Source organism: Choloepus didactylus, chromosome 7 (assembly GCF_015220235.1).
Source record: "Choloepus didactylus isolate mChoDid1 chromosome 7, mChoDid1.pri, whole genome shotgun sequence".
NCBI lineage: Eukaryota > Metazoa > Chordata > Mammalia > Pilosa > Megalonychidae > Choloepus > Choloepus didactylus.
Genome location: NC_051313.1, coordinates 27,954,407 through 27,976,013, shown reverse-complemented (window position 1 = coordinate 27,976,013; position 21,607 = coordinate 27,954,407). Strand labels below are relative to the sequence as shown.

Genomic DNA, 21,607 nt, shown 5'->3' with positions numbered 1-21,607 from the left:
TGACATGTATTTTCCTAAATTATTGTCAGAATAATTGTAAATTAGAGAATTATAATTCTAATACACATAAAATTGGATTATTAAGCATGAGAAATAAAATATTTACCATCATTAATATGTGGGTTTGTGTGCTCGAAGTGATACAAAGGTTTCCTTTCTGGAAAGTATACTACAGACAGCTATTTACGGTAGAGGAGCATTCAGTGGGTGGAGAAGGACACTAGGAATTGGGATCCTCAATGTCCCCCAATGTCATTTATTCTATGGGTCAGGGAAAGACAGGAAAAGACACTGATCATCAGTGAAGAATGGAATAAAGAGCAAGATGAGAGGAGCTACCCAAGAGCTCTGTGCCACTGAACGTTATATTGAGAATCAGGCTAAGTTCTCCCCTGTGGAAGAAAGGAGTTCTTCCGGAGTAGTCAAGCTGCATGGCTTGAGATTAATCCTTTAACTTTTCTGGTGTTGTAAGGATAATTCCCAAGGTCTAGCCCCTCTCTAAAAGTTTATGAGTCCATATTTTAAGAGCACAAACTCAGCTCTGCACATTTCAGCAGATTATGGTTCCTATCTATAGCTGTGTATCAAAATACTCTGGGAAGCTTTATAAAAGTAATGATGAATAGACTCTACTCTAGACTACTGACTCAGATTGCCAGGGTGCATGTCCAGTCATTCATATTTTTAAAGAACTCCACAGCTCATTTCTTATGCACTAAAGTTGAGACCCATACATAAAGTAATAGAAGTGAAATTTAGATATAGTTACAATTTAACAGTGATACTCCACTATATGAATTTCACTTTAATAAGGGATACCAGTTAAATCCTCAAAAAGGCTTTTAAAAGATGATATATCAAGGCATTGAACATATCAAAACAAACATCAATCATTTACTTTAAAAAATCAGTGATGTGAAATAAATGTAAATAGTTTTAGTATGAGTAAAATCCTCTAGAAAAGTAATAATAACACATGAAAAGTTTCCTAGTGCAGGAATGAAGAGGTCAGAAAATGTTTACGGGTATACACTGAAGGAGAGGCTACAAATTCTAACCTTGTATTTAATATACACTACAACAACCTAGCAAATAGAAATGGACCCTGGACTAAAAAGGTTCAGTGAAATAATCTTTTGTTACATAAAACCTGTACTAAGTGGAACTTATGACACAGGAATTAAAATCTTCAAAAATAAAACAATATAAAGAAAGAAAAACAAAATTCAATGATAAAAAAATGGATGTCTTCAGGAAATTCTGATGTATATGAATTAACCAGTTATTTATTAAAAAAATGAGTGAATGAGCAGATGAATGAATGAACATTCAGTGAATAGCAAAAGCAACACTGCTTTAAATATCAAACTAGTAGCAAGGTGGAGAAGGAAACAGACATGGACTTGAAAATATTTTCTGCACAATGAAATCAAATAGCAAATGGAAGAAATAACTCCTGCTCCACAGAGTCACCATGAAAAGCATGATAAAATAGTTGTTGAAGAAAGGTCGAACAACGATATGTGTAGTATCTTACAAACCCCGCTTATTCAACAATGCTTAATTCAAGTTAAGATAGCATTAATATTAAATTAGTTATTTGAAATAACTAATAATTTCAATTATAAATGTAATAGTCTCAAAACAAAATGATCTGAAAAAATCTACTTAATGTAGACTGAAATCACTCACTCTAATACTGTATTCTGTTCTGTTTTGGGTTTGCAAAGTTTGCAAACAGAGCAGCAGTAGAAGAAATTAAATCTATTCTGTCTGGCACAGAATATTTTCAGAGTAAATAATTTCTCCATTAGAGGACAAATCCATGGTTGGAGAAGTGGTTACTGCTTGACTGTTCACTGACTCTCCTGAAGCCATACTGCATCAGAGAAATCTTACCACCCATAGAAATCATTGGTTTAGTATATGCCCTCCTCCCTCCTTCCTTTCCCAAAGTCATTTGCAAGTACTGATGCTTCTTTTTTAGTATGTGGTTGTGTCTGTCCATTTTATTCAGTTCATACTGACATAAAATTCAAAACCTTGTAATCAAGCTACCATAAGAGTCTCAGCCTCCTAACTGGTATGGTCAATGTTGGTTCGATAAAGGCATTTCTCTTTCCATGTCTTTGGCTATGCAGTCTTCCTTGCCTAGAAGATTCTTATCTCCTCCTGTTTCTTTCAGCTCTGTCTCAGGAGACAGCACAGTGCCACTCCTGCTCAGTTATCACTTCTTTGTCTTATCTTTCCTGATGACACCAGTTCACACTGATCACCCTTTCCACTGGACACCCACAGCACTTACAAAAAACCCTAATGTGGCAATAACCCAACTGGAATAGCACTTTAAATGCCCTCACTCATTGCCTGAAACAAAGTAGCCACCTGAAAATGAAACTTTCCTTTCATTTCTTTATTTTCTACATTACTATATGCTACCATGTACTTAATTAATCACTTTAGGTGTATACCCTTTTTCTGCTCCTTGAGAACAGTTTCATACCTCTTTGCAATTATCCAGCATCATGCTTTACTCACAAACATGCTCCACTAATATAAGGTAGAAAAGAGAAGAGCATATTTGCTGAATATCCAAAGAAAGTATAAGATGTTAAAATGTATATTTTAAAGAACAAAAATATGTTTAATAGTCAAAAGATGAAAAAATGCTAAATTTCTAATGTTTTCCCAGGCTTTTTGATCATTGTGAAGAGAAAAGGGATAATATAAAAATATCTATTACCCTGAAAAGTCTTAATTTATCTATCAAAGAAGCAATTACAGTATAGGAAAAAATCCCCAGTTCATTCCAGAGAACTGAGCCAACAAAAAGTTAATGTCTGCTAAGAATTGGAAAGCTACCTGTATGGATTTGCAAATTGCAAGTATGCAGAACTTTATCTATTTGTTCTTTCCTTCCTTCTTTAAGGGGATAAACAGCCAAACTAATCTGATTCTTTCCAGATTTGCAAATTTTATAATGGACTGAAATCCTGAGGGAGATAAGAACAGATGGATGATTGTATTATTCTAATTTCAGCTACCTTAGGGTTTAGAAAGCTGTCATTTTAAAAAGACAATTTCTCATTTCAAGAAACATGAAAAAACACTGAATATATCTATCCAGCATTTGCTTTGAAACAACTTTTATAACAAAACATGGTTTTTATTTATTTGAAGCAAACAGAGAGAAATTTTATAATAGCAAACCATTGTTCCATCAGGCAAAAAATACATAATAAAGGATGAAGATAGCTAAAGCCTTGGGAAGAAAACAATATTAGCAACAAGCTCAACATATCACAATAATAAATATTGAACAATCAATCAACAGAAAGTCACTATATTTTCTGCTGTACTCTAAAACTCTTGTTCGGCTGGAGCCTTAAGGGAAACTAAATTCACATTCAGCATTTAGCTGCCCAGATAATACATTCAAACAAAGCAAACATTCATAAAAATAAGCCAACATCTGAGTTCTTACTCTGCATAATTTAACAGAGGGCAGTAAATATGTGCACACTGACAAATCTGTCTTGTTGAGAATTTAGATCATGTGTACAATGTAATTTTAATTTTACATTATCTATAGAAAATAGAGCCTGTAGAACACCATGCCAAAGAGCACTGTATAATTTGGAAATTATTATATACTTAAACCTCACGAGATACCTACTATGGCCATGCAAGTCTCAGTGATTATCACATCACTCATTTAGTCTCTCTCTCTTACTCACAGACTAGATTAATAATCCCTGTATGATTTTTAGATTCACTTGTAAAGCTACAATTTTTTTTCACATATATTTTTCTTCAAAATTCACTTCACAATTTCTTTGCTTTCTTCCCTCTGTGTCTCAGTTTCCTCATTTTAAATATGCTAACTATAACTACTTTCAAGAGTGGGTACACGTTTGGATGACGCAACATATCTTAAGTCCCTCAGCACACCACCTGATGCAGAGGAGGTGCATAAAAAGTATCAATTCCATTCACCTACTTTCATTTTTGATAAATACTACCTTGTATTTTCTTCTCATCTGTTTGCATTTTAAAATATTTTCTTTTATCCCTTCCCATTTTATATTAGATGTTTCTATGTGTAATTAGGTATAAGTTTACATGTATTTATAAATATCAACATATTTAGAATTGGTATAAAAATATATTTGTGTGACTATATGCTTGTGTAACAGCATAAATATTTAATTTCAACAAGCACATATCAAATGCCATATTAAAGATACAAAGGAGTTTGAGACCCAATGGAATAATTTAAATAAACCATATGTGATATGATAAATACCAGAATGATTCTTTAGAGCAAATCCAATAGGAGCACAGAGGAGGGAGTTCTTCAGGAGTAAAGAGGGAAGGTGAAATTCTAGCTGAAACTTCACAGTTTAGTTGGGCATTACTGTATGGCTACTGTGAGGAGGGAAAAGGCCATCCAGAAGGATCAGTAGGAGCAAAATTTCAGTGAGGGGAATGCACAGGATGTGTTTGGACAGTGATGGGCAATAAGGCTAGAAAGATAGTCTGAGCCAGACTAGAAGCATATATTATAATATTTTTTTTTCTTTTTCTTATTATGGAGATAAGACACATAATCTCTAGTGTGAATAAATAACACATATTTGAATGGTGTTTCTTCAGTAAATAGCAAAATCACATCATGGTTATGGAGAAAAGGAGAAATTACCCTTGCTCTATTATGACTCTATGATAGTGTCTCCTTGTTCATTCTCCCCAAAGTATTGTATATTCACCTCTAGCAAATTTCAGTTCTGTACTATAATTCGCCCTTTATACTGCTATTGAAAGAATATTCCCAAGGTACAGATAAATGAAGCCAAGGTTCTGCTCAGAACTCTTAAATGTCTTACACCACCAGGGAAGATGGTGAAGTAGGGAGCTCCAGGACTCATTCCTCCTCCAAAAACAGTTAGTGGACAGGCAGGAACTGTCTCAAACAACTGTTCTGTGGCTTCTAGGTCAGGGGAGTATTGCACAGCATCCAGGGGAAAAGCCCGACAAAGAGGCTGAGAAATTGCAGTAAAGAACTGTGAGTAATTCACACTGCAGTGGCTATCAGTGTGCTTCCCTCACTCTAGAGGTGTGCTGCCTCAGGGACAGAAATAGAGACATGGAAGCTTTCTTCCCCTAGAACAGGGTGGGGCATAGCCAATCATACATCATGACCAAGTGGGGTTCATTCCAGGCATGCAAGGATGGTCCAACATAAGAAAATCAATTAACGTAACATAACACATAAACAAATCAAAAGGGAAAAACCACATGATAGGCTCACTTGATGCAGAAAAGGCATTTGACAAAATCCAGCATCCTTTCCTGATAAAAAAGATTTGAAAGATAGGGATAGACAGAGAATTCCTCAACAAGATAAAGGGCAAATATGGAAAACTCACAGCTAACATTATACTTAACAGGGAGGGTTTGAAGGCTTTCCCTCTAAGATTGGGAACAAGGCAAGGATGCCCAATGCAACTACTGTTATTCAACATTGTGCTACAAGTTCTAACTAGAGCAATTAAGCAAGAAAAATAAATAAAAGGCACCCAATTTTGAAATGAACAAATAAAACTTTGACTATTTGCAGAAGACATGATCCTATATATAGAAAGCCCCAAAAAGCTACAACAAAGCTACTAGAGCTAATAAGTGAATTCAACAAAGTGGCAGTATACAAGATAAATATGCAAAAATCAGTATGATTCTATACACTAGTAATGATACATCTGAGGAGGAATTAGGAAAAAAATTCCGTTTATAATAGCAACTAAAAGAATCACATATCTAGGAATAAATTTAACCAAGGATATAAAGTATTTGTACACAGAAAATAACAAAACATTTCTAAAAGAAATCAAAGACCAAAATAAATGGGAGGTCATCTGCCCATTCTAGCAGTGGGCGGCATGGTTAGTCTTAATTTCTCATGCCAAAGGACAAGCAGAGAAGTGACATTGGATAGGTTAATGCTGGCATTGTTTCTGGAGTGTGTGTTTTGAGTTAAACCTTACAGTCCTTTTCCCAAATGTGTGGATTTTCTGAAAACACTTTAGAGTCTCTTATGTCCTTTTTCACCAGAGCTAGTCAAATTGGAAAGCTTACTGCCTCCTAAGGAGTGGCGGCAAATAAAACCTTGCCTTCTTTTGAGCCGAGATAGCACTCTGTTGGAGGGGACATGGTTTTAGGTAGCATTGAGAGGAGGGCAAAAGCAGGGAAGGCATTTGGGCTTTTAAGCAGTTGGCTAGTGGTGCTTTTGATGATTCTTAGAGGAGGAAAGGAGAAAGGGATCACTTGATCTCCAGAATCAGGGAGATGACTGAATTTTATACTGAGATCATTAGTGAAAACAGATTCCCCTGAATTTAGGTTCTTCAGGTGTGTAAAAAACAAAGATGGCTTTGTACCTAAGTAAAGTCTTCATTCTCACAGTTTTGTCCAAATTGGTCAAATAATTGTCTCTAAAGAAAATATTTTACATCCCAAGAATGATTCTCTTATGGAGACTTTTTTTCCCCCTTTTGCCCAAAGCAGGCAAATCCTTTCTTAATTAACAAAGCAAACTGAAATAATACCTTGAGTAAGAGTCAGGTTGCCTGTGTTCTCTGCCATCTTCATTTCTCTTCTGAACCAAATTTCCACATCTGCCTTTAAGGCATTTGGACATTGAAGCTGCTGCTCCCAAGAGACTGACAACCCTGTCCGTGCCTTTCTTGTGAGAAAAGCCAGCTCACTCCTACAGATAGTAGTGCACGTCCTGTTGGTGGCTGGACTTAGCTTAGGATTTGGGCCATGCAAAAGACCGGCAACAAAGATTTTAAGTCTTCTGAGCCTTGAAATTAAGGAAGTTACCATGAGGAGCCTTAAGATTTTGATTTATATCAAACCCTAATTTCATTATTCAGTCTCTGTTGGAGTTCTGAACCCACGATGTGGTACTGTCCTTCCACCTCTTAGCATATTCACATTTCAAGTTACTAAACCACCAGTGCATTTTTGTGTTCTGGCAAAGTGATTTGACATGTAAGCAGCTGCAGTGAAAGACTGGGCCAGAAGGCAACATGCCTGGTGCACCCACTCAACCTGTGCTCAGAGCTGTATGTTTTTCTCTCCTGCATCTTGTCTGGGTGCTGTTCAAGTTTTTTACTTCTGTCCAGCAGAGACTAATATTTTAAACAGTGCAGTTGAACAAATTTTGTCAGCCATTGGAGATCAACTTTAGGCAACCACACTTAAAAAAAAAAAAAAAGCTTTAGGATTTGTGCGCTAATTTTCTCCTATTGAAAGATAACTGAGTAACCTGTAACTACTTTAAAATAGCATGAAATTGGAGGTACTTTTGTACTTTGTATATTTGTTTTAAGGTGGGCATGGGCTGAGTTATAAAAAGGGTATTGAATTTAAGATGTCAGATATTAGCACAGAACTGAAGGAGTATTAACAAAAGGAGGCACTGATTTCCATTTTCAGGCCATTTACTATGTGTGTCCAGGGACATGCACAATTTAGCTTGAGAATACTTTAGATAGTGCTTATCCTACAGCTTCTGGGAGACAGCTGGAAGGAGACAGTAGGAAGGATGTCATCTCTGTTCTCCTTGATAATGTTAGTTGAACTAAATTGTGAATTAATGTCCTTTCAAACACATGATGCCACACAGTGTGCCACACTGGAGTAAGTCACAGCTTCCCAAACTGGGAACTTCATTTATAACGTTGAAGGTAGAAGATTCTGCTAACGAAAAAAGCAGGTGGGAAAGCTGCTTTGAAAAACGTCTCATCCTTTCTTCAAAATATTGCCGAAAATATATCATTTAATTCTCTCCCTACTAGTTTCAAATTCTTGACTTTAAAAATGTTCAGATCCATTATAGTTAAAGCTAGAATTATGATAATAGAGTGGTATGACATTACACTGACAGTACAGATTTATTTCCTGAGTCAGGATTGGATTAAGCTGAAAAAGTACATAGAGATGAGACTTGGAGAAAACAACCATAAGTTTACAGCCCTAAAGTTCAAAAACAGTACATTCTGTTAGAAAAAAGGGGTAGCTATGTTTTTAAAGTTTCATAACGCTATCCTTCTAATGGTTTATTTATTAGAATCTAGTGCTATTACAATCAAAACAAGTCATTGGAGGGGTGTTCGGCGTTTGTCAACCCTGAGTTGAGTGTACCTAGCTGATATATAATAGGTAGATGTGGGTACATTTTAATATTACAAAACAAGGAGAATCAGAACTGCCTGTCATTTCCTGCTCTCCTTCCCCCACTTTTAAAAAATATTTATTCAAAAGTTTGAGTGGGAAAGTGGATGTAGAGGATTCATTCTAAGTGTTCCTTAATATGAGGCTAGATTGTGGATTAGGGGAGGGACCTAAATAACTTTCTGTAAAGAACAAATTAATAGGATCTGTGTGCTCAGAGTATTGTTCAGTAATGTATTAATGAAGCATTTCTCCTCATTAATAAACCCTGTTTTCACTCAGGGTTAATATGTCAAATGAAAGGAAAGATGAATCCTATACATGGAAATTTTTCAGTGTCACCTGAAGGCATCATGTTCTTCCCATGAAATCTGTCTTTTCTTTTAAAATGGGGGAAAAGGTCTTTTGGCCTCCCTTTCCCATCCATCATACTCAGCCTCCTTCCTATCGTTCCCACTCTTGTTTGACAGGTAAATGACCACACCTGAATGACAATAGAAAGCTTCCGTCAGGGAGCTATCTCCTAGGAGACATCCTGTGTTCTTGAGCTTCAGGAAACATTAGTAAAGATATATGTATATATATTGTCATATATGTTATTCTAGGAAGAAAACATATTTATTTTGACACAGGGAAACTGACTTATGTTGCTGAAGGACTTAAAGCTAATAAAAGATTCTTTTCTCAGTCTCTGAGACTGGGTACTAAGTGACATAAAGACCATTCATCTGAACAGCAACTTGAACAAGTCGGGGGTGCCAGCTCCTGCTGCACACACTAGTGAGCCGGACAGACCTGACTTCGTGAAATGTACTGTACAGAGGAAGGCCTATTTTTCTCCCTTTGATTCCGCAAGTCTGGGTGGTGAAAAGGTAGGGGCTGGGTACTATACCGCCCCAGGATTTTAAGGAACCAAATAAAGCGTGGGGAGAACTGGGGATAACTTAACTGGGAAGCTAATTTATTTGCTTATAAGGGAGGTGGAAGAACCACTCCCTCTCTCTCTTGTTCTGCCAAGGATTTCACCTCAGAGCTGTTGCACAAATGGAGGCTGTATTTGGTAAGACACCAAACAAGACAGATGCAAAGCTAAATTTCTAATATGGGTTTTAATTCTGAAGAAAAAAAAACAAAAATAAAGATTTTAATAAATAAAAAAAAAATAAATAAATAAATGGGAGGACATTCTGCATTCATGGATATCATTAAGATGTCAAATATGATTTACAGATTCAACACAATCCCAATCAAAATTACAGCAGCCTACTTTGCAGAAATGGAAAAGCCAATCTTCAACTTTATTTGGAAGAGTAAGGAGCCCTTAATAGCCAAAAACATCTTGAAAAAGAACGAAGTTGGAGGACTCACACTTCCTGACTTTAATTTGTATTACAAAGCTACACTGCTCAAAACAGAATGGTACTGGCACAAAGACAGATATATGGATCAATGGAATTGAATTGAGAGTTCAGAAATAGACCTTCACTTCTATGGTCAATTGGTTTTATATATATATATATTATTCAGATTGTTCACATACTATACAACTATCCAAAGATCCAAAGTGTACAATCAAATGCCCATGATACCATCACACAGCTGTGCATCCATCACCACAATTAATTTTTTTTTCAATTTTTAGAACACTGTCATTACTCCAGAAAAGAAATAAAGACAGAAAAAGGAGACTCAAATCCTCACATACCCCTAACCACCCCTCCCCCTCCATTACTGATTCACAGTTTTGGTATAGTACATTTGTTACTGTTGATGAAAGAATGTTAAAATACTACTAACTGTACTATATAGTTTGCACTAGGTATATATTTTTTCCTATATGCCTCTCTATTATTAACTCCTAGTTATAGTGTCACACATTTGTTCTAGTTCATGAGAGAGATTTCTAATACTTGTATAGTTAATCATGGACATGGCCCAACACAAGATTCACTGTTTTATACACTCCTGTCTTTTAACCTCCAACTTTCCTTCTGGTGATGTACGTGACCCTGAGCTTACCTTTTCCACCACCTCCACACAACTTTCAGCAGTTATTTATTCTCACAACATGCTACCATCACCCCTGTCCATTTCCAAACATTTAAGTTCAACCTAGTTGAACATTCTGTTCATCATAAGCAAACACTCCCCCTTCTTTAGCCTCATTCTATATCCTGGTAACTTACATTTCATGTCTATAAGTTTACATATTATAATTAGTTCATATCAGTGAGATCTTGCAATATTTGCCTTTACGTGTCTGTCTTATTTCACTCAATATAGTGCCCTCAAGGTTTCTTCATCAACCCCTTTCTTTTAAGACTGCTTTGTTCATGCACCATACATTCCATCCTAAGTAAACAATTGTTGGTTTCCGGTAGAGTAACATATTTATGTACTCAGCACCGTCACCACTATCTAGATAAGGACATCTCCATTTCCTCCCCAAAGAGGAGGAAGAATAAAAGAAGGCAGAAAGACAAAAGGAAAAGAAAAAAAGAAAGAGAGAGAAATAAAACAACAACAAAAAAACCATGACAGCTAGAAAGCAACAGAAGGAAAGATAGCATTAACCTAGAGTAGGATAATGAGTTAGAAAACATCATCAATGCCAGGAGTCCCATACCCTTCCCCTATCCCCGCCCCCCCCACATATGCATTTAGCTTTGGTATATTGCCTTTGTTATATTGAAAGTATATTACAATGTTTCCGCTAATTATAGTCTCTAGTTTGCATTGATTGTATTTCCCCCCAATCCCACCCTATTTTTAACACCTTGAAATGTTGACATTCATTTGTTTTGCCTCATGTAAAAACATATTTGTACCTTTTATTACAATCATTGAGTACCCTAGGTTTCCCTGAGTTACCGAGTCCCAGTCTTTATCGTTCATCTTTTGTTCTTGTGTCCCACATGGTCCCAACCTTCCTCTTTCAACCATATTCACAGTCATCTTTGTTCAGTGTACTTACATTGCTGTGCTAGTATCTCCCAAAATTGTGTTCCAAACCTCTCACTCCTGTCTTTTCCTTTCTGTCTGCAGTGCTTCCTTTATTGTTTCTTGTAGAGCAGGTATCTTATTCACAAACTCTGTCATTGTCTGTTTGTCTGAGAATACTTTAAGCTCTCCCTCATATTTGAAGGACAGTTTTGCTGGATATAGGATTCTTGATTGGTGGTTTTTCTCTTTTAGTATCTTAAATATATCACCCCACTTCCTTCTTGCCTCCATGGTTTCTGTTGAGAATCCACACATAGTCTTATCAAGCTTTCTTTGTATGTGATGGATCACTTTTCTCTTGCTACTTTCAGGATTCTCTTTATCTTTGATGTTTGCTAATAAGATTATTAAGTGTCTTGGCGTGGACCTACTCAGATTTATTCTGTTTGGGGTACGCTGCCCTTCTTGGATCTGTAATTTTACGTCTTTCATAAGAGATGGGAAATTTTCATTATTTCCTTTATTATTGCTTCTGCCCCTTTTCCCTTCTTTCTCCTTTGGGGACACCAATGACATGTACATTCCAGATTTTCATTTTGTCCTTAAGCTCCTGGAGAGGTTGCTTGTATTTTTCCATTCTTTTCTCTTTCTGTTCTTTTGTGTGGAGGCTTTCAGGTTTCTTGTTCTCCAGTTCCTGAGTGTTTTCTTCTGCATCTTGAGATCTGCTGTTGTATGTTTCCATTGTGTCTTTCATCTCTTGCGTTGTGCCTTTCATTTCCATAGATTCTGCCAGTTGGTTTCTCAAACTGTCCATTTCTACCTTATATACACCCAGTGTTTTCTTTATATGGTCCATCTCTTTTGCCATATCCTCCCTAAACTTTTTTAATTGACTTAGTATTAGTTGTTTCAGTTCCTGTATCTCAGTTGAAGTGTTAAGTTTATTCCTTTGACTAGGCCATAACTTTGTTTCTCTTAGTGTAGATTGTAGTTTTTTGTTGTCTAGGCATCTGGTTTCCTTGGTTATCCCAATCAGGTTTTCCCAAACGAATATGGGCTCCGGACCCAGAAGGAAGAACTATTTAGTATCTGGTTTCCCTGAGGGTGTGTCTTAAAAAAAGTTGGTACACCCTGTGAGGCCTCAGGTCACTGTGCTTCTCTGTCCAGAAGGTGGTGCCTGCCATCCTGTAAATCCAGACTGGTGTAAGGAGGTGTGGCCTGTGGGTGTTTTCCCCCAGGCTCTGGGGTCTGGTTCTGAGTGGAAGGCAGATAGCAGAGCTGGGCCCCACCCCTTTCCTCTTAAGGAAGACAGACCCCCTAGGGAGAGGTCATTAGCATTTCAATGGTCTCTGTCTGCCTGTGCTATCTCTACCCTTGTCTGGGTCAGACAGCTGGGAACTGAAAATGGCTGAGGCTTTCTCCACTGAGCTGAAACAGGTACAGAAAGCCCCTTCAGGGCCAGTCCAACTCTACAAGGTCAGTTTTCATCCAAAGCCTCTGTCTGCTTGTTTGAGATTTGTATGGAGGAGTCCACACTTGTTAATTAAAACCCCAGTTTGAGCTCAGCTGGACTATATTTGCTTGCTGGTAGAGAGCTGCTCTCTGGCACCACGAGGCTTTGCAGCTCGGGCTGTGGTGGCCAGGGGCCTTCCAGCTTGGATCCACAGTTTTTACTTACAGATTTTATGCTGTGATCTCAGGCATTCCTCCCAGTTCAGGTTGGTGTATGATGAGAGGACAGTCACATTTGTCCCCCCACAGTTATTTCAGATTATTTACTGGCTGTTCCCGGTTGCTTATTAGTTGTTCCAGGGGGACTAACTAGCTTCCACTTCTCTTTATGCCACCATCTTAGATCTCTCCCAGTCAACTGATTTTTGACAAGACTGCCAAAGCCACTCAATGTGACAGAAGAGCCTTTTCAACAAATGGTACAGGGAGAACTGACTTTTCATATCCAAAAGAATGAGGACCCCTAACTCACACCCCATGATGGTTTCACACTGTTATGTACCCCAGAAAATCATGTTCTTATCTTAAAGCTAATCCATTCCCTTGGGTGTAGACACATGATAAGTAGTATCTTTTGGTGAGCAGAATATTAACTTAAAAAGTGATCCACCTCATTCAGCGTGGGTCTTAATCCTCTTCCTGGAATCCTTTATAAGAGAATGTAATTCAGACAATGAGAGAGAAAGACACAGAAGCAAGAAGCTAGAAGCACTGAAACCTGGTAGAGAAGGGAGAGACCAGCAAACACCGCCATTTATCTTGCTATGTGACAGAGGAGTCCAGGATTGCCAGTAGCCAGTCTTCAGGAAGAAGTTGTCATCTTGATGATGCCTTGATTTGGACATTTTCAGGGCCTCAAAAGTATAAGCTCATAAACTAATAAATTTCCATTGTTAAAAGCCAACCTATTTCTGTATATTGCTTTTGGCAGTTCAGTAAACTAGAATACAGTTTATATAAAAATTTACTCAAAATGGATTAAAGACCTGAACAAAAGAGCCAAGACTATAAAAATCCTAGAGGAAAATGCAGGGAAGCATCTTCAAGATCCTGTGGTAGGATGGCTCCCAGGGGTAAAAATCTCCCTGGCAATGTGGAATGTGACTCCCAGGAATGAGCCTGCACCCTGCATCATGTGATTGAGAAACACTTTTGGACCAAAAGGGGGAGGAGAATTGAAACAAAATAAAGTTTCAATGGCTGAGAGATGTCAAATGGAATTGAGAGGTCATTCTGGAGGTGACTCTTATGCGCTATATAGATATCCCTTTTTAGTTTTTATTTTATTAGACTAGTTAGAAGGAAATATCTGAAATTGTTAAACTGCAATCTAGTATCCTTGATTCTTGAAGGCAAGCATATAACTCTGTAGCTTATATGATGTGGCCATGTGACTGGGAAAACCTTATGGCTCACACACCCAGTACCCAGTGTATCGATAAATGAGTAGAAAGATTGGGGCTAAAAAGTAAATGAATAATATGGAGGAGGGGAATGTGGGATGTTTTGAGTGTTCTTTCAACTTTTATTGTTATTTTTATTTTTTGGAGTAATGAAAATGTTCAAAAATTGACCATGGTGAAGAACGCACAACTATATGATGATACTGTGAACCACTGTTTTACATTCTGGATGACTGTATGATGCACAAATATATTTCAATTATAAAAAAGTAAATGAGGGGGGAGGAGGGGTATGGGATGCTTTGAGTGTTCTCTTTTACTTTTATTTTTATTCCTATTTTCATTTTTATTTTTTATTTTTTGGAGTGATGAAAATGTTCAAAAATTGATTGTGGAATTGAATGCACAAATCTATGATAAAACTGTGAACAACTGTTGTACACTTTGAAGACTGTATAGTATGTGAATATATTTCAATAAAATTTAATTAAAAAAAAAAGATGTTGTGGTAGGTGGTAGATTCTTAGACCTTGCACCCAATTCACAAGCAACAAAAGAAAAAATAGATCAGTGGGACCTCCTCAAAATTAAATAGTTTTGTGCTCAAAGAACTTTGTCAAAAAAATGAAAAGGCACCCACTCAATGGGAGAAAATATTTGGATACCACATATCTAATAAAGGTTTGATATCTAGAATATATAAAGAAATCCCACAACTCAACAATAAAAATACAGCCAACTCAATTAAAAAATGGGTAGAAGACTTGAACTGATACTTTACCAAAGAGGAAATATGAATGGCTAAAAAGCACATGAAAAGATGCTCAACATCACTAGGTATTAGGAAAATGCAAATCAAAACCACAATGAGAAGAGAAGAAGATGGTGGCACAGATTGGAGTAGAAGCTAGTTAGCCCCCCTAGAACAATTAATGAACAACGAGGAACAACTAGTAAATAATCTGTAATACTGTGGGGGGACAAACGTGACCATCCACTCATCCTACATCAGCCTGAACTGGGAGGAATGCCGAGATCACAGCATAAAATCTGTAAGTAAAAAATGCAGACCTGACCCAGGAGCCCATCCCCCCGCAGCCCAAACTGAAAAACCTTGTGGTGCTAGAGAACAGCACTCTTCCAGCAAGCGAATATAGCTCAGCTGAGCCCCAACCAGGGTTTTAATTAACAAACGTGGACTGCTAAATACAAGCTATGAATCCCCAACAAGCAGATAGAGGCTTTTGGTGATGACTGACCTTGGAGAGCTGGAGGACCTCTCTGAGAGAGAGGGGAAGCCCAGAGGACCTGGTGCTATCTCTGGCCAATGGGTGAAACTGAGGGGGGGCTGCAGACCTGCTCTGAAATGGGGCTTTCTGTCCCTTTTTCACCTCAGTGGAGAAAGCTTCAGCCATTTTCAGTTCCCAGCACTCTGACCCAGACAAGGGTGGAGACAGTAGAGTCGGAGAGACTATTCAAATGCTGTATATTCCCTAAGAGGAAGAAGGTGGTGCCAAGCTCTACCACCTACCTTCCATTCAGAACCAGACCCCAAGCCTGGGGGAAAACAGCCACACCTCCTTACACCAGTCTGGAGCTACAGGCTGACAGGTGCCACCTGCTGGGCAGAAAAGCACAGTGACTTGAGGCCTCACAGGGTGCATCAATCTTCTAAGAAACCCTCGGGGAAACCGGATACTATTGCCTCCTTCCAAGACATGAGTCTGTTCTGGTTTGTGAAAACCCAATTAGGGTAACAAAGGAAACCAGACGCCAAGACAGTAGAAAACTACAACCTGCATTAAGAAAACTGAAGTTATGGCCCAGTCAAAGAAACAAACTTTCACTTCAACTGAGATACAGGAATTTAAACAACTAATGCTAAACCAATTCAAAAAGTTTAGGGAAGATATGGCAAAAGAGATGAAGCATATAAAGAAAACACTGGGCATACATGAGGTAGAAATCAAAAGTTCGAAAAAACAACTAGTAGAATCTATGGAAATGAAAGGCACGACACAAGAGATGAAAGACACAATAGAAACATACAACAGCAGATCTCAAGAGGCAGAAGACAATAACTCAGGAACTGGAAAACAAGGCACCCGAAAGCCTACACACAAAAGAACAGATCGAGAAAAGAATGGAAAAATATGAGCAACATCTCTGGGAATTGAAGGACAACATGAAATTCAGGAATGTACATGTCATTGGTGTCCCAGAAGGAGAAGAGAAGGGAAAAGGGGCAGAAGCAACAATAGAGGATATAATCTCCCATCTCTTATGAAAGACATAAAATTACAGATCCAAGCAGCACAGCATACCCCAAACAGGATAGATCAGAATAGATCTGAATAGATCTATGCCAAGACACTTAATAATCATATTATCAAACATCAAAGATAAAGAGAGAATCCTGAAAGCAGCAAGAGAAAAGTGATCCATCACATACAAGGGAAGCTTGATAAGACTATGTGTGGATTCTCAATAGAAACCATGGAGGCAAGAAGGAAGTGGGGTGATATATTTAAGATACTGAAAGACAAAAACCACCAACGAAGAATCCTATATCCTGCAAAACTGTCCTTCAAATATGAGGGAGAGATTAAAATATTCTCTGACAAACAGACAATGACAGAGTTTGTGAACAAGATACCTGCTGTATAGGAAACACTAAAGGGAGCACTACAGACAGAAAGGGAAAGACAGGAGTAGAGGTTTGGAACACAACTTTGGGAGATAGTAGCAAAGTAATGTAAGTACACTGAACAAAGATGACTGAGTATGGTTGAAAGAGGAAGGTTAGGAGCATGTGGGACACCAGAAGGAAAGACAAAAGATAAAGACTGGGACTGTGAAACTCAGTGAGACCTAGGGTACACAACGACTGTGATAAAAGGTACAAACATGTTTTTACATGAGGTAGAACAAATGAATGTTGACATTGCAAGGTGTTTAAAATGGGGTGATGGATTGTTGCTGATGTTCTCACAAACACTGGGGACTGATGGCTTGATGTGCTGAGCCCTCTGTCTTGGGGCTGACCCCTATGAAGCTTGTCGCTGCAAGGAGAGGCTAAACCTGCTTATAATTATGCCTAGGAGTCTCCCCCTGAATGCCTCTTTGTTGCTTAGATGTGGCCCTCTCTCTATACACTAAGCCACCTTGGCAGGTGATCTCGCTGCCCTCCCCTCTACATGGGACCTGACTCCCAGGGGTGTAAATCTCCCTGGCAATGCAGGATATGACTCCCGGGGATGAATCTGGACCTGGCATCATGGGATTGAGAACATCTTCCTGACCAAAAGGGGGATGCAAAATGAAAAGAAATAAAGCTTCAGTGGCTGAGAGACTTCAAATGGAGTTAAGAGGTCACTCTGGTGGACATTCTTACACACTAGATAGATAACACTTTTTAGATTTTAATAAATTGGAATAGCTAGAAGTAAATACCTGAAACTACCAAACTTCAACCCAGTAGCCTTGACTCTTGAAGACGATTGTATAACAATATAGGTTATAAGGGGTGACAGTGTGATTGCGAAAACCTTGTGGATTGCACACCCTTTATCAAATGTATGGATGGATGAGTAGAAAAATGGGGACAAAACCTAAATGAAAAATAGGGTGGGATGGGGAGGGCGTGATTTGGGTGTTCTTTTTCATTTTCATTTTTTTATTCTTATTCCGATTCTTTCCGGTGTAGGGAAAATGTTCAAAAATAGATTGGGGTGATGAATGCACAACTGTGAGATGGTACTGTGAACAGTTGATTGTACACCATGGATGACTGTATGGTATGTGAATGTATCTCAATAAAACTGAATTTTTAAAAAAATGGGGTGAGATTCGGGGAAAAATACAATCAATGCAAATAAGAGACTATAGTTAACAGAAGCATTGTATTATGCTTCCTTTAATAGAACAAAGGCAATATACCAAAGCTAAATGCATATGGGGAAATGGGGGGGATGTAGGGGAAGGTTATGGGACTCTTGGCATTGGTGATGTTGTCTGAATCTTTATTCTACTTTAGGTTAATGCTATCTTTCCTTTTGTTGCTTTCTAGCTGTCATGGTTTTTTTTTTTTTTTTTTTTTCTCTCTTTCTTTTTTCTTTTTCTTTTGACTCTCTACCTTCTTTGACTCTTCCTCCTTCTTTGTGGAAGAAATGGAGAAGTCCTTATATAGATAGTGGCGATGGTGGTGAATACATAAATACGTGACCATACAGGGAACCAACAATTGTTTACTTAGGATGGAATGTATGGTGTGTGAACAAAATTGTCTTAAAAAATTTCGTTGATGAAGAAAACCTGAGGGCACTGTATTGAGTGAAATAAGACATACACATAAGGACAAATATTGCAGGGCCTCACTGATATGAACTAATTATAATTAATGTAAACTCATAGACATGAAATATAAGTTACCAGGATATAAAACAAGGCTAAAGAATGGGGAGTAGTTGCTTATTATGAGCAGAAAGTTCAACTAGGGTGAAGTTAAACATTTAGAAATGGACAGAGGTGATGGTAGCATGTTGTGAGAATAACTAACAGTGCTGAATGGTGTGTGAATATGGTGGAAAGGGTAAGCTCAGAGTCACGTATGTCACCAGAAGGAAAGCTGGAGAATTAAAAAATGGGAATGTATAAAACAGTGAATCTTGTGGTGGACAATGTTCATGATTAAGTGTACAAATACTAGAAATCTCTCTCATGAACTAGAACAAATGTATGACACTATAACTAGAAGTTAATAATGGGGGGCATATAGGGAAAAATATACCTATTGCAAACTATATACTACAGTTAGTATTTCAACATTCTTTCATCAACAGTAACAAATGTACTATACCAATATTATGAATCAGTAATGGAGGGGTGGTGGTTAGGTGTATGGGAGGATTTGAGTTTCCTTTTTTTGTCTTATTTCTTTTCTGGAGTAAATGAAAATGTTCTAAAAATTGAAAAAAAATTAATTGTGGTGATGGATGCACAGCTGTATGATGGTACCGTGGGCAACTGATTGTATACTTTGGATCTTTGGATAATTGTATGGTATGTGAACAATCGCAATAAAAAAAAACACACACAATGAGCTATCATTTCACATCTATTAGATTGGCCACCATCAAAAAAAACAAACAAACAGAAAACTAAAAGTGTTGAAGAAGAAGTGGAGAAATACAAACATTCATTCACTGCCGACGGGAATGTAGAATAGTGCAGTCACTGTGGAAGAGACTTTGACGGCTCCTTGGGAAGCTAAGTATAGAAGTGCCGTATGACCTGGCAATCCCACTACTAGTTATACACTCAGAACAACTGAAAGCAGGGATGAGAGCAGACATTTACACACCAATATTTACAGCAGCATTATTCACAATTGGCAAAAAATTGAATAACCCACATGCCCATCAACTGATGAATACATAAACAAAATGTGGCATATACATAAAATAGAATATTATTCAGCTGTAAGAAGGAATGAAGTCCTGATGTATACAACAACATGGATGACTCTTGAGGACATTGTGTTGAACGAAATAAGCCAGACACAAAGTACAAATATTGTATGGTCTCACTAATAAGAACAAATTATAATGAACAAACTCATGGAATCTAGAGTATAGGTTACCAGGAGATAGAATGAGGGTAGAAAATGGGGAGGTGATGCAGAATTTTTAATAAGATTGATTTTAAATGTTTGGAAATAGAGGTGACGTTAGCACATTATTGTGAGTGTAATTAACAGCGCTGAATTATAGATTTGATTGTGATTGAAAGGGGAAGTTTACAGTCATGTATGTCACTACAAGGAAAGTTAAAGGATGAAACATGAGACTGTATAACATAGTGAACCCTGCTGTGATTAATGACTGTGGTTAATAGTACAAATAGAGGAATGTTCTTTCATGAACTAGAACACATATATGTCACTATTACAAGGTATTAATAATAGGGTGGTATATGGAAAAAAATACACCTAATGTAAACTATGGAATATAATCAGAAATATTTTAAAATTCTTTCATCAACCATAACAAAGGCACCACAGCAATACAAAGTTTCAACAGCAGGGGAGTATATGGGAACACTGTATTTGTATATGACTTACGCAAACCTACAAATGCTTTAATTTAAAAAAATAATATTTTTAAAAACATTATGTGAAGTGAAAGAAACCAAACACAAAGTAATACATATTGTGTGAATCCCTTTTGTATAAAATGTAAATATAAATAAATCTATACAGAAAAAAATACACTCCATTTTTTATTCATTATTTCTTTCTTTTATGTGGCAATCTTTATTGACTGTTATTTTATGTGCAGAGGATACAATAATGGGTTAGACATGGAAAGTACCTTATAGGAGTTTATGGTTATATAAAGAATTAGACATTAAACTGTAATTTGACAATGCCATAGTAGATGTCAGAATATAAGAAATACATGACAATGAGACGTATTAGCTTTATATACCAAGCTGATGACTTAGTAATTTATAATTCCAGCCCATACCTTTTCCCTAAATTCAAGATTCATATATCCATCATCTACAAAGCATATCTACTTGAATGTCTAACAAATATCCAAACCGTAACATATGCAAAAGCAAGCTCTTAATTTCCCTCAAACCTATTCCTCCCCCATTCTCCAAATCTCACTATATAATTCCACCTTCCCATGGCTCAGATCAACAGCTTAGGATCCTCCCTAATTTCTCCCTTCCTCTTACATCACATAGTACATGTGTTACCAAATTTGTTGGTACCACCTTCAAAATATACCCAGAATCCAAGCACTCCTCAAAACCTCTACTGCTGACATCCCTCATCCAAACCATCACCGACTTTCATCTGTGTCACTGCAATAGTCTCCTAACTCTTCTCTCTGTTTCAGCCCTTTGTCTTCCTTCAGTCCTTTCTCAACACAGCAGCTAGAGTGATCTCTTAAAAACGTAAATCAGAGCATGTCACTCCTATGTTCAAAACTCCAATGAATTTCCAGATGCTATATCATCCTTTCCTCTCTGTCTTCAACACCAACAATTCTTCCCCCTTATTCCTCTTCAGCCATACTAGTATCCTTGCCAGCCACTTGTTAAAATTCTCTTCTCCTACAAATACCCATTTCTCTTGCTCCCTCCTCTCTGCTGGTCTTTGCTCAAAAATCAACTTGTCAGTGAAACTCTATGTGAACACTTTAATTTTGCAACCCTCACCGCTAACTAGCACTCCCTACCCCTCTTTCCTACTGTGTATTTCTCCTCATTTATTACCATACCATTTAACATACTGAATATTTTACTTATTTATTTCCTTATTGTGTCTTCCTATCAGAAGGTACGCTCCATGAAGGCAAGATTTTTAATCTTCCTCTTTTGTTCACTGCTGTGCCCTAGTGCTTATAAAATTGCTAATACATAGTAGAGGGTATCTATTTGTTGAATGTGGGGTGGGGATGGGGGCAGTGCTGCATAGTTTAGTGTGCTTGAAAAAATAA

The 21,607-nt window shown here is 37.5% G+C and overlaps 1 protein-coding gene across 5 annotated transcripts in view; it reads right to left on the bottom strand.

The window, feature by feature from the left end:
- Positions 1 to 21,607, bottom strand: part of TBC1D32 (TBC1 domain family member 32) — a 303,664-nt gene that overhangs the window by 40,524 nt on the left and 241,533 nt on the right. The gene's annotated exons all lie outside the window — the stretch shown is intronic.